The sequence below is a fragment of the Hippocampus guttulatus genome, chromosome 11 (genome assembly GCF_054856545.1).
Source record: "Hippocampus guttulatus isolate MCC_2025c chromosome 11, RoL_Hgut_1.0, whole genome shotgun sequence".
Lineage (NCBI taxonomy): Eukaryota > Metazoa > Chordata > Actinopteri > Syngnathiformes > Syngnathidae > Hippocampus > Hippocampus guttulatus.
Window position 1 is genome coordinate 4,422,501 of NC_141271.1, and position 10,389 is coordinate 4,432,889.

Sequence of the window (10,389 nt, forward strand, 5' to 3'; positions counted from 1 at the left end):
CTGAGCTCCATTGGTGCAATACGCAGAAGAAGCTGGTTGGCTTGTTGAGGGCATATAGACCAAGCTGCTATCTATATAGTAGAGACTCCAGTAATCGCTTCCATTCACTTGTATTGAGGTAAATGTGTTTGGCTCGAATAAATTAATAGTCACAATCATTTTTATTGGCCAAGTATGTAGAACACAAGGAATTTGTCTCCGGTAGTATGAGCTACTCTCGTATTATGGTTAAGTGGTTAAGATTGAATGACTGTCTGTGTCTTGTGTTGTGTTGTATTATTTTTTTATTATGTTATTATGACTTCAAGATGGCGCCGCAAGAGCACCATCTACAGCAACTCCTATACTTTTTGTTCTTCTACTTTCTTCCTTTCATAACTTTGCTGCTGTAAATTGGGAATTTCTCCATTGTGAGACGAATAAAGGTTTTCTTATTCTTATTGCAATGTTGAATTTACCAATTTTGATCCAGAGTGTTTTTTTCTTCGAAACAGAACTGAAAAGAAAGAAAGGAAGATAGAAAGAAAAAAAGAAAGACTACATTGCCCCTGTAATTCCCCTTTCAAAGGAGTTAGTGCCAGGAACATCACCGCACGTTACTGAACGCCAAGTAGGTTGCCTGGCTGTAATTTGTGAGCAATGACAATAAGGGAGTCGACAACATGAGGCTTTAGGCATGCTTTGTTGCATGTTATATGATCACGCTACATTGCTACTCCATTATGGGGCACTCGGGGAGAGGGCTCATGCTGCTGTAATTTTCACTTAACTTAGGGACGCTCTATTGTCAAGTTACACCACCACAAGTCAGGTCAAAAGTGACTTGATAAAAACACATAGTGCACTAAAAAGACCCTCAACAAATGTGTAGTTCATACAGATATGCTAAAGCCACTACTGAAGGCGATCGGTGTCCAAGGATGGCTAAATGACTACTTTTGACTCGAACAATGTTCAGCGGAATCTACTCAATGATCGCCTTCCACCGAGCTTCTTAAGTTCTCATATCTTCAAACAATGTAAAAATGACTTTGCTCATTTTTCAGTTTCTTAGCGGGATATTTTCCTTCTAAGTTGTGCAAAGGTGCCACGAGTGTTGTGCTGAAAAAAAATGTATTGTTTTCGACATTCAGCTAATTGTTGGTTATTTTTTTAGCCCAGCAAACCTGAGCCAGTTTGAAATGATTTAAAGAAAATGCTACCTCTTTAGTACACTAGCTTCTCTTCATTCACCATGACAGATGATCAGTGTAAACAACAGCAATCATGCCATTTTATTTAATGTTCTACTTTTTATGTATTTATATGAGTTTAAATGAAAAAGACCTCTCCGTGAGCCGTCACCTTACCGTGGTGGAGGGGTTTGTGTGTCCCAATGATCCTAGGAGCTAAGTTGTCTGGGGCTTTATGCCCCTGGCAGGGTCACCCATGGCAAACAGGTTCTAGGTGAGGGACCAGACAAAGCACGGCTCCAAGACCCCTTATGATAAAAAAAATTAAAGGATCTCAGTTTCCCTTGCCCGGACGCGGGTCACCGGGGCCCCCCTCTGGAGCCAGGCCTGGAGGTGGGGCTCGTTGGCGAGCGCCTGGTGGCCGGGCCTACACCCATGGGGCCCGGCCGGGCTCAGCCCGAAGAGGCAACGTGGGTCCCCCTTCTCATGGTCTCACCACCCGTGGGAGGGGTCAAAGGGGTCGGGTGCAATGCGAGCTGGGCGGCAGCCAAAGGCGGGGACCCTGGCGGTCCGATCCTCGGCTGCAGAAGCTAGCTCTTGGGACATGGAATGTCACCTCTCTGGCAGGGAAGGAGCCCGAGCTGGTGTGTGAGGTAGAGAAGCTCCGACTGGATATAGTTGGACTTGCCTCCACACACAGCCTGGGTTCTGGTACTAGTTCTCTCGAGAGGGGTTGGACTCTCTTCCACTCTGGAGTTGCTCATGGTGAGAGGCGCAGAGCAGGTGTGGGCATACTCATTGCCCCCCGGCTCAGTGCCTGTACATTGGGGTTCACACCGGTAGACGAGAGGGTTGCTTCCCTCCGCCTTCGGGTGGGGGGACGGGTCCTGACTGTTGTTTGTGCATATGCACCAAACGGCAGCTCAGCATACCCACCCTTTTTGGAGTCCTTGGAGGGTGTGCTGGAGAGTACTCCTGCTGGGGACTCCCTTGTTCTGCTGGGGGACTTCAATGCTCACGTGGGCAATGACAGTGAGACCTGGAGGGGCGTGATTGGGAGGAACGGCCCCCCCGATCAGAACTCGAGTGGTGTTTTGTTATTGGACTTCTGTGCTCGCCACGGATTGTCCATAACGAACACCTTGTTCAAACATAAGGGTGTCCATATGTGCACTTGGCACCAGGACACCCTAGGCCGTAGTTCGATGATCGACCTTGTGGTTGTATCATCGGATTTGCGGCCGCATGTTTTGGACACTCGGGTGAAGAGAGGGGCGGAGCTGTCAACTGATCACCACCTGGTGGTGAGTAGGCTCCGATGGTGGGGGAAGATGCCGGTCCGTCCTGGCAGACCCAAACGTATTGTGAGGGTTTGTTGGGAGCGTCTGGCAGAATCCCCTGTCAGAAGGAGTTTCAACTCCCACCTCCGACAGAGCTTTTCCCATGTTCCGGGGGAGACGGGAGACATTGAGTCCGAGTGGACCATGTTCCGTGCCTCTATTGTTGAGGCGGCCAATCTGAGTTGTGGCCGTAAGGTGGTTGGTGCCTGTCGTGGCGGCAACCCTCGTACTCGCTGGTGGACACCAGCAGTAAGGGATGCCGTCAAGCTGAAGAAGGAGTCCTATCGAGCCTTTATGGCCTGTGGGACCCCAGAGGCAGCTGACGGGTATCGACTGGCCAAGCGGAACGCAGCTTCGGTGGTCGCCGAGGCAAAAACCCGAGCGTGGGAAGAGTTCGGTGAGGCCATGGAAGCCGACTTCCGGACGGCTTCGAGGAAATTCTGGTCCACCATCCGACGTCTCAGGAGGGGGAAGCAGTGCACCACTAACACTGTGTACAGTGGGGATGGGGCACTGCTGACTTCGACTCGGGACGTTGTGAACCGGTGGGCAGAGTACTTCGAAGACCTCCTCAACTCCACCAACACGTCTTCCTTGGAGGAAGCAGAGTCTGAGGACCCTGAGGTGGGCTCTCCTATCTCTGTGGTTGAAGTCACCGATGTGGTTAAAAAGCTCCTCGGTGGCAGGGCCCCAGGGGTGGATGAGATCCGCCCGGAGTTCCTCAAGGCTCTGGATGTTGTGGGGCTGTCCTGGTTGACACGCCTCTGCAACATCGCGTGGTCAACGGGGAGAGTGCCTCTGGATTGGCAGACCGGGGTGGTAGTCCCTCTTTTTAAAAAGGGGGACCGGAGGGTGTGTTCCAACTACAGAGGGATCACACTCCTCAGCCTCCCTGGTAAGGTCTATTCAGGGGTGCTGGAGAGGAGGGTCCGTCAGGAAGTCGAGCCTCAGATTGAGGAGGAGCAGTGTGGTTTTCGTCCCGGCCGTGGAACAGTGGACCAGCTCTACACCCTTAGCAGGGTCCTCGAGGGTATGTGGGAATTCGCCCAACCAGTCTACATGTGTTTTGTGGACTTGGAGAAGGCGTTTGACCGTGTCCCTCGGGGAGTTCTGTGGGGGGTGCTTCGTGGGTATGGGGTACCGAACCCCCTGATACGGGCTATTCGGTCACTATACCACCGATGTCAGAGTTTGGTTCGCATTGCCGGCAGTAAGTCGGAATCGTTTCCAGTGAGGGTAGGACTCCGCCAAGGCTGCCCTTTGTCGCCGATTCTGTTCATAATCTTTATGGACAGAATTTCTAGGCGCAGCCGAAGCGTTGAGGGCGTCCGTTTTGGTGGCCTCAGTATTGCATCCCTGCTTTTTGCAGATGATGTGGTGCTGTTGGCTCCTTCAAACGGGGCTCTCCAACTCTCACTGGAGCGTTTCGCAGCTGAGTGTGAAGCGGTTGGGATGAAAATCAGCACCTCCAAATCTGAAACCATGGTCCTCAGTCGGAAAAGGGTGGAGTGCCCCCTCCGGGTCGGGGGAGAGATCTTGCCCCAAGTGGAGGAGTTTAAGTATCTTGGGGTCTTGTTCACGAGTGAGGGCAGGAGGGAGCGAGAGATCGACAGGCGGATCGGTGCAGCGTCTGCTGTGATGCGGACGTTGTATCGGTCTGTCGTGGTGAAGAAGGAGCTGAGCCAAAGGGCGAAGCTCTCAATTTACCGGTCGATCTATGTTCCAACCCTCATCTATGGTCACGAGCTATGGGTCGTGACCGAAAGAACGAGATCCCGGATACAAGCGGCCGAAATGAGTTTTCTCCGCAGGGTGTCCGGGCTCTCCCTTAGAGATAAGGTGAGAAGCTCGGTCATCCGGGAGGGGCTCAGAGTCGAGCCGCTTCTCCTCCACATCGAGAGGAGCCAGATGAGGTGGCTTGGGCATCTGATTCGGATGCCTCCTGAACGCCTCCCTGGTGAGGTGTTCCGGGCATGTCCCACCGGGAGGAGACCCCGAGGAAGACCCAGGACACGCTGGAGTGACTATGTCACCCAGCTGGCCTGGGAACGCCTCGGGATCCCCCGGGGAGAGCTGGAAGAAGTAGCTAGGGAGAGGGAAGTCTGGGCTTCCCTGCTAAAGCTGTTGCCCCCGCGACCCGGCCCCGGATAAGCGGTAGAAGATGGATGGATGGATGGATGGATAAATGAAAAAGAAAAAGAAAATCGACAAATTTACTGGTCAAACATGCATTAGCAGATGAAAAATTGGCTCGCATCATCTTATCACATTCAAATCCCATCTCAAAACCCACCTATTCAAAATCACATACTCAATTAAAATTTATTTCTTCTTTTATTCTTTATAATTTTATCTGTGGTTTCATTGTTCTTTGGTTTGTCCTAGATTGTAAAGTGTCCTTGAGTGTTGTGAAAGGCGCTTATAAATAAAATGTATTATTATTATTATTATTATTATTATTCACTTTTTTGGGGTGGGGAGGCTGGTGGACCAGTGGTTAGCGCGTCGACCTCACAGTGCAGAGGTACCGGGTTCAATTCCAGCTCCGGCCTCCCTGTGTGGAGCTTGCATGTTCTCCCGGGCCTGCGTGGGCTTTCTCCGGGTACTCCGGTTTCCTCCCGCATTCCAAAAAAAAAAAAAAAAAAAAAACATGCATGGCAGGCTGATTGAACACTCTAAATTGTCCCTCTGTGTTAGTGTGAGCGTGGATGGTTGTCCGTCTTTGTCTGCCCTGCGATTGGCTGGCAACCGGTTCAGGGTGTCTCCCGCCTGCTGCCCAAAGACGGCTGGCATAGGCTCCAGCACCCTCCGCGATCCATGTGAGGATAAGCGGATCGGAAAATAAATGAATGAATGAATGAACTTTTAGGGGCAAAATGCAAACCTTTTGGGGGAAGTCTGGATTCTTGCACTTTAAATCATCACTGGTGTGCATGCTCAATTATGACAGTTTCAGAAATATGAAGGTGATACAGTATATCAAGGAGGTAATAATGCTCTCCTGGGCCTGGGCCAGGAGGCCGTTTGATATCTCCATGAATTAACATATTAGATCAGTGATTCTCAACTGATTGGTGGCGCAGAGGCAGTAAAATAAAAACAGCAGGTCCTCCGTTTACAATGGTACATATGCTTTGAAGTAGCGTATTTGGCGTAAATGAATGCTGCTCATTTTGCTGAATGGCTGAAGAATGTGGTCATGCGGCACAAGAGGACATGGCGTGCTGAGTTACTGGTCGATTTACTGTTTTTCATTAGATTGTTTTATATGCATGTTGTGTGATCAAATTATACGCATAGAAGTATTTTTCAAACAAAGATTTACTGTAATTGTTGAATTTTCTTTTTAGCATTAGCATAGACTAGTGAAAACGTGCTCTGACTTGCATAAAGATTTGTGTTACATCGGCACCGTAAGAGCAGAACCCCATAGTAAACCGAGTGCCCCCTGAACAGTGAAAGCGCCCAGGACAGATGTGAGTTCTATTTAATAAAAATCATATTAATTTGAAAGGCATCACAAAAATTATTACTTGTTCATATTTGGTATGGCTATTTTCGATAGTTCCCACAAAGAACACATTCAGTAAGGGACAAGAAGTATAACAGCTTTGTGCGCTATAGACACACAACGACTTCGTAAACAATCACACTGCAGATCAGCCTTTGGAATGTGGACATCCTGGCTCGAGATATGCTTTAGTGAAACATCAAACCAATTTGAATATCCCTGCAGGTCAGAAAACTAATAATGCAAACTCAACTACATTATAAATACAAATTATGCTTTGACAGCACAATTATTCATACTGTTAAAATTGTTATGGTTGAACTTGTCAGAGCCGAGATTAATTCTTTTTTTTTTGTTCTCCAATTCCTTTATAAGGTGCTCTGAAAGGCACTTTAAACATGGAGAAATGCTTAGTTTAAAAGTAAGACATATGTTTTCAAAGGAGTGACAAAGTGGAATAATGGTTAATGTATACGTATATGTCTCACAGTTATGAAGCTGGGGCTTCAAATCTGGGCTCTAGATTTCCAGTGTAGAAGTTGACATGTACTCTGTGTTCTTGTATTAGTTTTCTTGAGGTATTGAGGCTTCCTCACACATTCCACAAACATGCATTCAGGTTCACTGAAGACTCTAAATTCCATACGTGCGAGAAAGAATTTTTGTTAAGATGGCCTGCGACTGGGGGAAACCGGTTCAGAGTATACCAACTCTCAAACAAAATATATACATTTCAGAGAGCTCATCTGTGATCCTAATAATGAGGGCAATATGACGATATCACGATGACAAAAAAAAGAAATGTCGAGATGGATGTTTGAAAAAGCTGTTTTCAACCGCCAAAACAAAATCCTAAGTGTTAACTTTTTTAAAAATGGTGCGACTTACCAACAACAAGAACGTGACTGTCGAAAATGTCTCTTCGCGTCAGAAAAGTGCAATCAACCGTCTTCACTTAATGCCCACTTCAACCTCTGAAAATATCAAAACAATATTTTGGATGTTATCGACATTAAGCTTATTACTCTCAGATGTTCACTATAGAGTAAAACTTAAATTGCTTAACACGAGTAAAGCTTAAATTGCTTAACACCAGAAAGCTGATCAATCGTCACCCAAATTATTGTGGACATCGGTATCTATGCCTATTTTCAGGGCAGACTCACCCATTAGGTGAGCGAGACAGATGCTAAGGGCGCCATGTACTCTAGGGGGAGCCAAACATCAGGTGGAAATTCATTATTACGAATAACTTTCAAGTCAGGAAAGAAGAGTAAATTGAAATTAATATGAACAATTAAATAAGCAAAGGGGAGCAAGGCGGAATGAAATCACTGTTCCTGCCCAGGCAAAGCAGCAGCTGAAATTGACATAGAGATGGCCACATAAATGGTGAAGATTGAAGGCAGTTTTCTGACAGCATGTGACACTGAGCTTTTTCTAAGGGGAGGGAAAATATTTAATGATCATAAAATCCAAAATATTTGAGCAACCATTTCGATATTTTCAGAGGATGATGCCCACACGAGCAGAGGTGTCCATGTAAATTTGGATAACGATTGGGCGTAGTTTTCGGATATTAACTGATGTTAAATTTTTTCCTCTACAGTGGGTTCCTATGGGGAGGAATATTTTTAGAGGTTAAGTTTAAGCAGACATGAGTATGAATTTATGTGACAATTGATCCCGGTTTTCAGACATTAACCAACGGAGTTAAACTTGTTTTTATTTATTTATGTATTCATTCATTCATTAGATGAAGCATTTCATTCTGTCCCCGAGAAAAATACGGGGAAAAGGTGACAGTAGTTGAGAACCACGACAGTGTAATGCTATGGCCAACAAAAACATGTTAAACGACAAACTCAACACTTTACTTGTGTCAAACCTTATTTTACTGTATTGCCACCACACACAAGATTTTCCAATAATAATAACAACAACAACAGTAGTCCGAGAAAAGCAGATGTTTGCAGAGGTGATTGTGTGAATGGATTCGTGCCAAACGCCTTCCGTTGCTGTTCAGGTTTCAAACACGCATCGTGACGGTGCATGCAAAGCAGACGTTCGCTTCGAATCCAAGCGTTCAGTGAATGGATGGATGGATGGGTTACTAATCATGACGCGACTCGCTCCTCTAAGAGGGCCAACACATGCGGCGATAACAAGCAGTGACATCTAACCACACCGTGTGAATTTAAAAGTCTCGATCTGATCAAACGGATGCATCGCTGTCGTGTGTTTTGTGGTATGGCAGGAGTTCATTCGTGGAGGGTCGCATTCTGGCAGGGATGATTAGCGGACTAGCTAGCTACCCTGCTAGCTCACAAGCGGCGTATACTCGTTTTTTAAAAACAAATGTTTCACTTACCGGGTATCATTCAACGGGAGACGTAACCTGAGGAAAATAGTAATTCCGCACGCACGTTCAGCGTGCTGACATCATTGCACGCAGAGTTGAAGACTCGATGTCCTACGCCGAACGGTCACAGACCAATGGGCTGGTTCCGTTAGCTATGTTACAAGGCTGCTAATGCTAGAATAGCGAGTCTGCCTTGTGTACCGCCGACAGAGGCGGTCTTTAGTCGCTGCCGTGCCGCATCAACGTTGCACTCATATTTTCGGGCAAAATATGACGTGCCTTCTAATTCCCAGGCAGTCCGGTCAAGGCGGGTGACTTTCCGGGTGCGTTCATGATGCCCACAAATGATTCTACGTTGCTTGGGGGAGGGGGGGTGAAGAAAAATAATGAAGGAGAGAAAAAAAATCACGCTCCGAAGAGGCGGCGGAAGTTGCTGTCTGGTCGCTCGATTGGACCTGATTGGCGGACCGACCGTCTGAAGCTTCCCCGCTATTGCTGCCGCTCCTCTATAAAGTAGTGATGTGTCGTTCGCGAACGAACAGGCTCTTAGAGCCGGCTCTTTGAACTGAACGACAGGAGCCGTCTCCTAATAGGGAGCCGCTCATAATAGGAGCCGACTTTTTTTTTCTCCTGTTTTTTTCACCATTTCGGTTAAAGCCGCACGTGATTGGTCAAGATCCGTGGTAGAAGAGGGAGGGGAAGGTTACACTCACACACACATACATACACACATGAACACACTCACACACACGCGCTGCAGTGAAGAGGGAGGAGGAGTTAGAGACATTCACAGCAGCACGCTGTGTGCAGCACACGAACAGGAGAGACAGGGAGACGAGAGAGAGTTCGATAGCAGGGGTGTTCACACGGCACACATTTGCTCCGGCGCTGCACCGATGTATTTTGTTGCGATATATTTTGCACCGCAGCAAATTGTGTGGAGCGTTCACACGTACAAAGCCGCTGAGCGTGTCTGCACCGGCACAGCGTCGGTGCAGCTCCACTTGCGGTCACACGGCAGTTTCTGCAGCGGAGCAAAACGACAAAAAACGAATGAGCTGTCGTGTTGGTTCTTTTTAAAACGTATACACAACTCAAGCGACTACTGGACAGGCACGTCCTTCTCCTTCTCGGTCTCCGTGCCTTCTGCTCGAGAGTGACCGCCCCCGAAAACGTAAATCAACGATGACTTCAATGACACTCAGAAAAGCAAAAACGTAATGCGCCAAACAGAAAATCAAGAGAGGAAATCACAAAATAAATTATATGGGGGTGGGGGGGTTGTGAACACACAACAAAGGAACAAACTACACAAACAACTCCGAGACAGTCCAGTCTCCTACAAAAGGAAAGATGTTAGCAGCCAAGTCTTGTGTCGTTATTAAACAAACACATGACGGAAGTCCGACAGAGCGCGAAAGCAACGCATTCTCGCCGTACGTAAACTCTTCACAAGCATTTGCTCTGCAGCAAATTTAACCCAGTTGCGTTCACACGTGCACATTTACACCGGTGCTGCTTTGCAAACGAGCATTTGCTCTGGAGCAAATTTTTAAACCGGTGTAAGCTGTTTTCCGGGGCTACGCCGGAGCTAATTTGCACGTGTGAACGCTCTACTGGGGCAGCCCCGGCGTAGCACCGGACCAAATCTTGCCGTGTGAACACCCCTATTGCCACAGAGAAAAAACACGATGGAAAGTGGAAAGGTGAGAAAATGGATAGGGAAACGCAGTGAAATTTGGACTCATTTCAACTTATTTGATAGTTCAAAGGCAGCGTGTAGACTGTACAAGGTTAAAATATCCAATATCAAATGTTAATTTATGATTTGTTGTGAGGTAATCAACGCTTACTTATGTCGTTTTACTGTAAATAGTTAAAAGCTTATAAATATACACAGAGATTGGAACTTTTTGTTGACCTTGTTTTGAGATGGGTCTTTGTTTTTGTACTTTGTAATTTATTTTTTGTACACTCCATGTTGTACTCCACGTTGAGTATGTT

The 10,389-nt window shown here is 47.1% G+C and overlaps 1 protein-coding gene across 2 annotated transcripts in view; it reads right to left on the reverse strand.

Annotated features, from left to right (window-relative positions):
• The window catches only part of man1a2 (mannosidase, alpha, class 1A, member 2), a 127,901-nt gene extending 119,001 nt beyond the window's left edge, over window positions 1-8,900 (reverse strand). Inside the window, exon 1 of one of the 2 annotated variants that reach the window (XM_086123596.1) lies at window positions 8,395-8,900. The gene's annotated coding sequence lies outside the window, so the exon portion shown is untranslated. The remainder of the gene's footprint in view (window positions 1-8,394) is intronic. The other variant, XM_086123595.1, reaches the window with a different exon arrangement.
• Window positions 8,901-10,389: the final 1,489 nt, after the last annotated feature.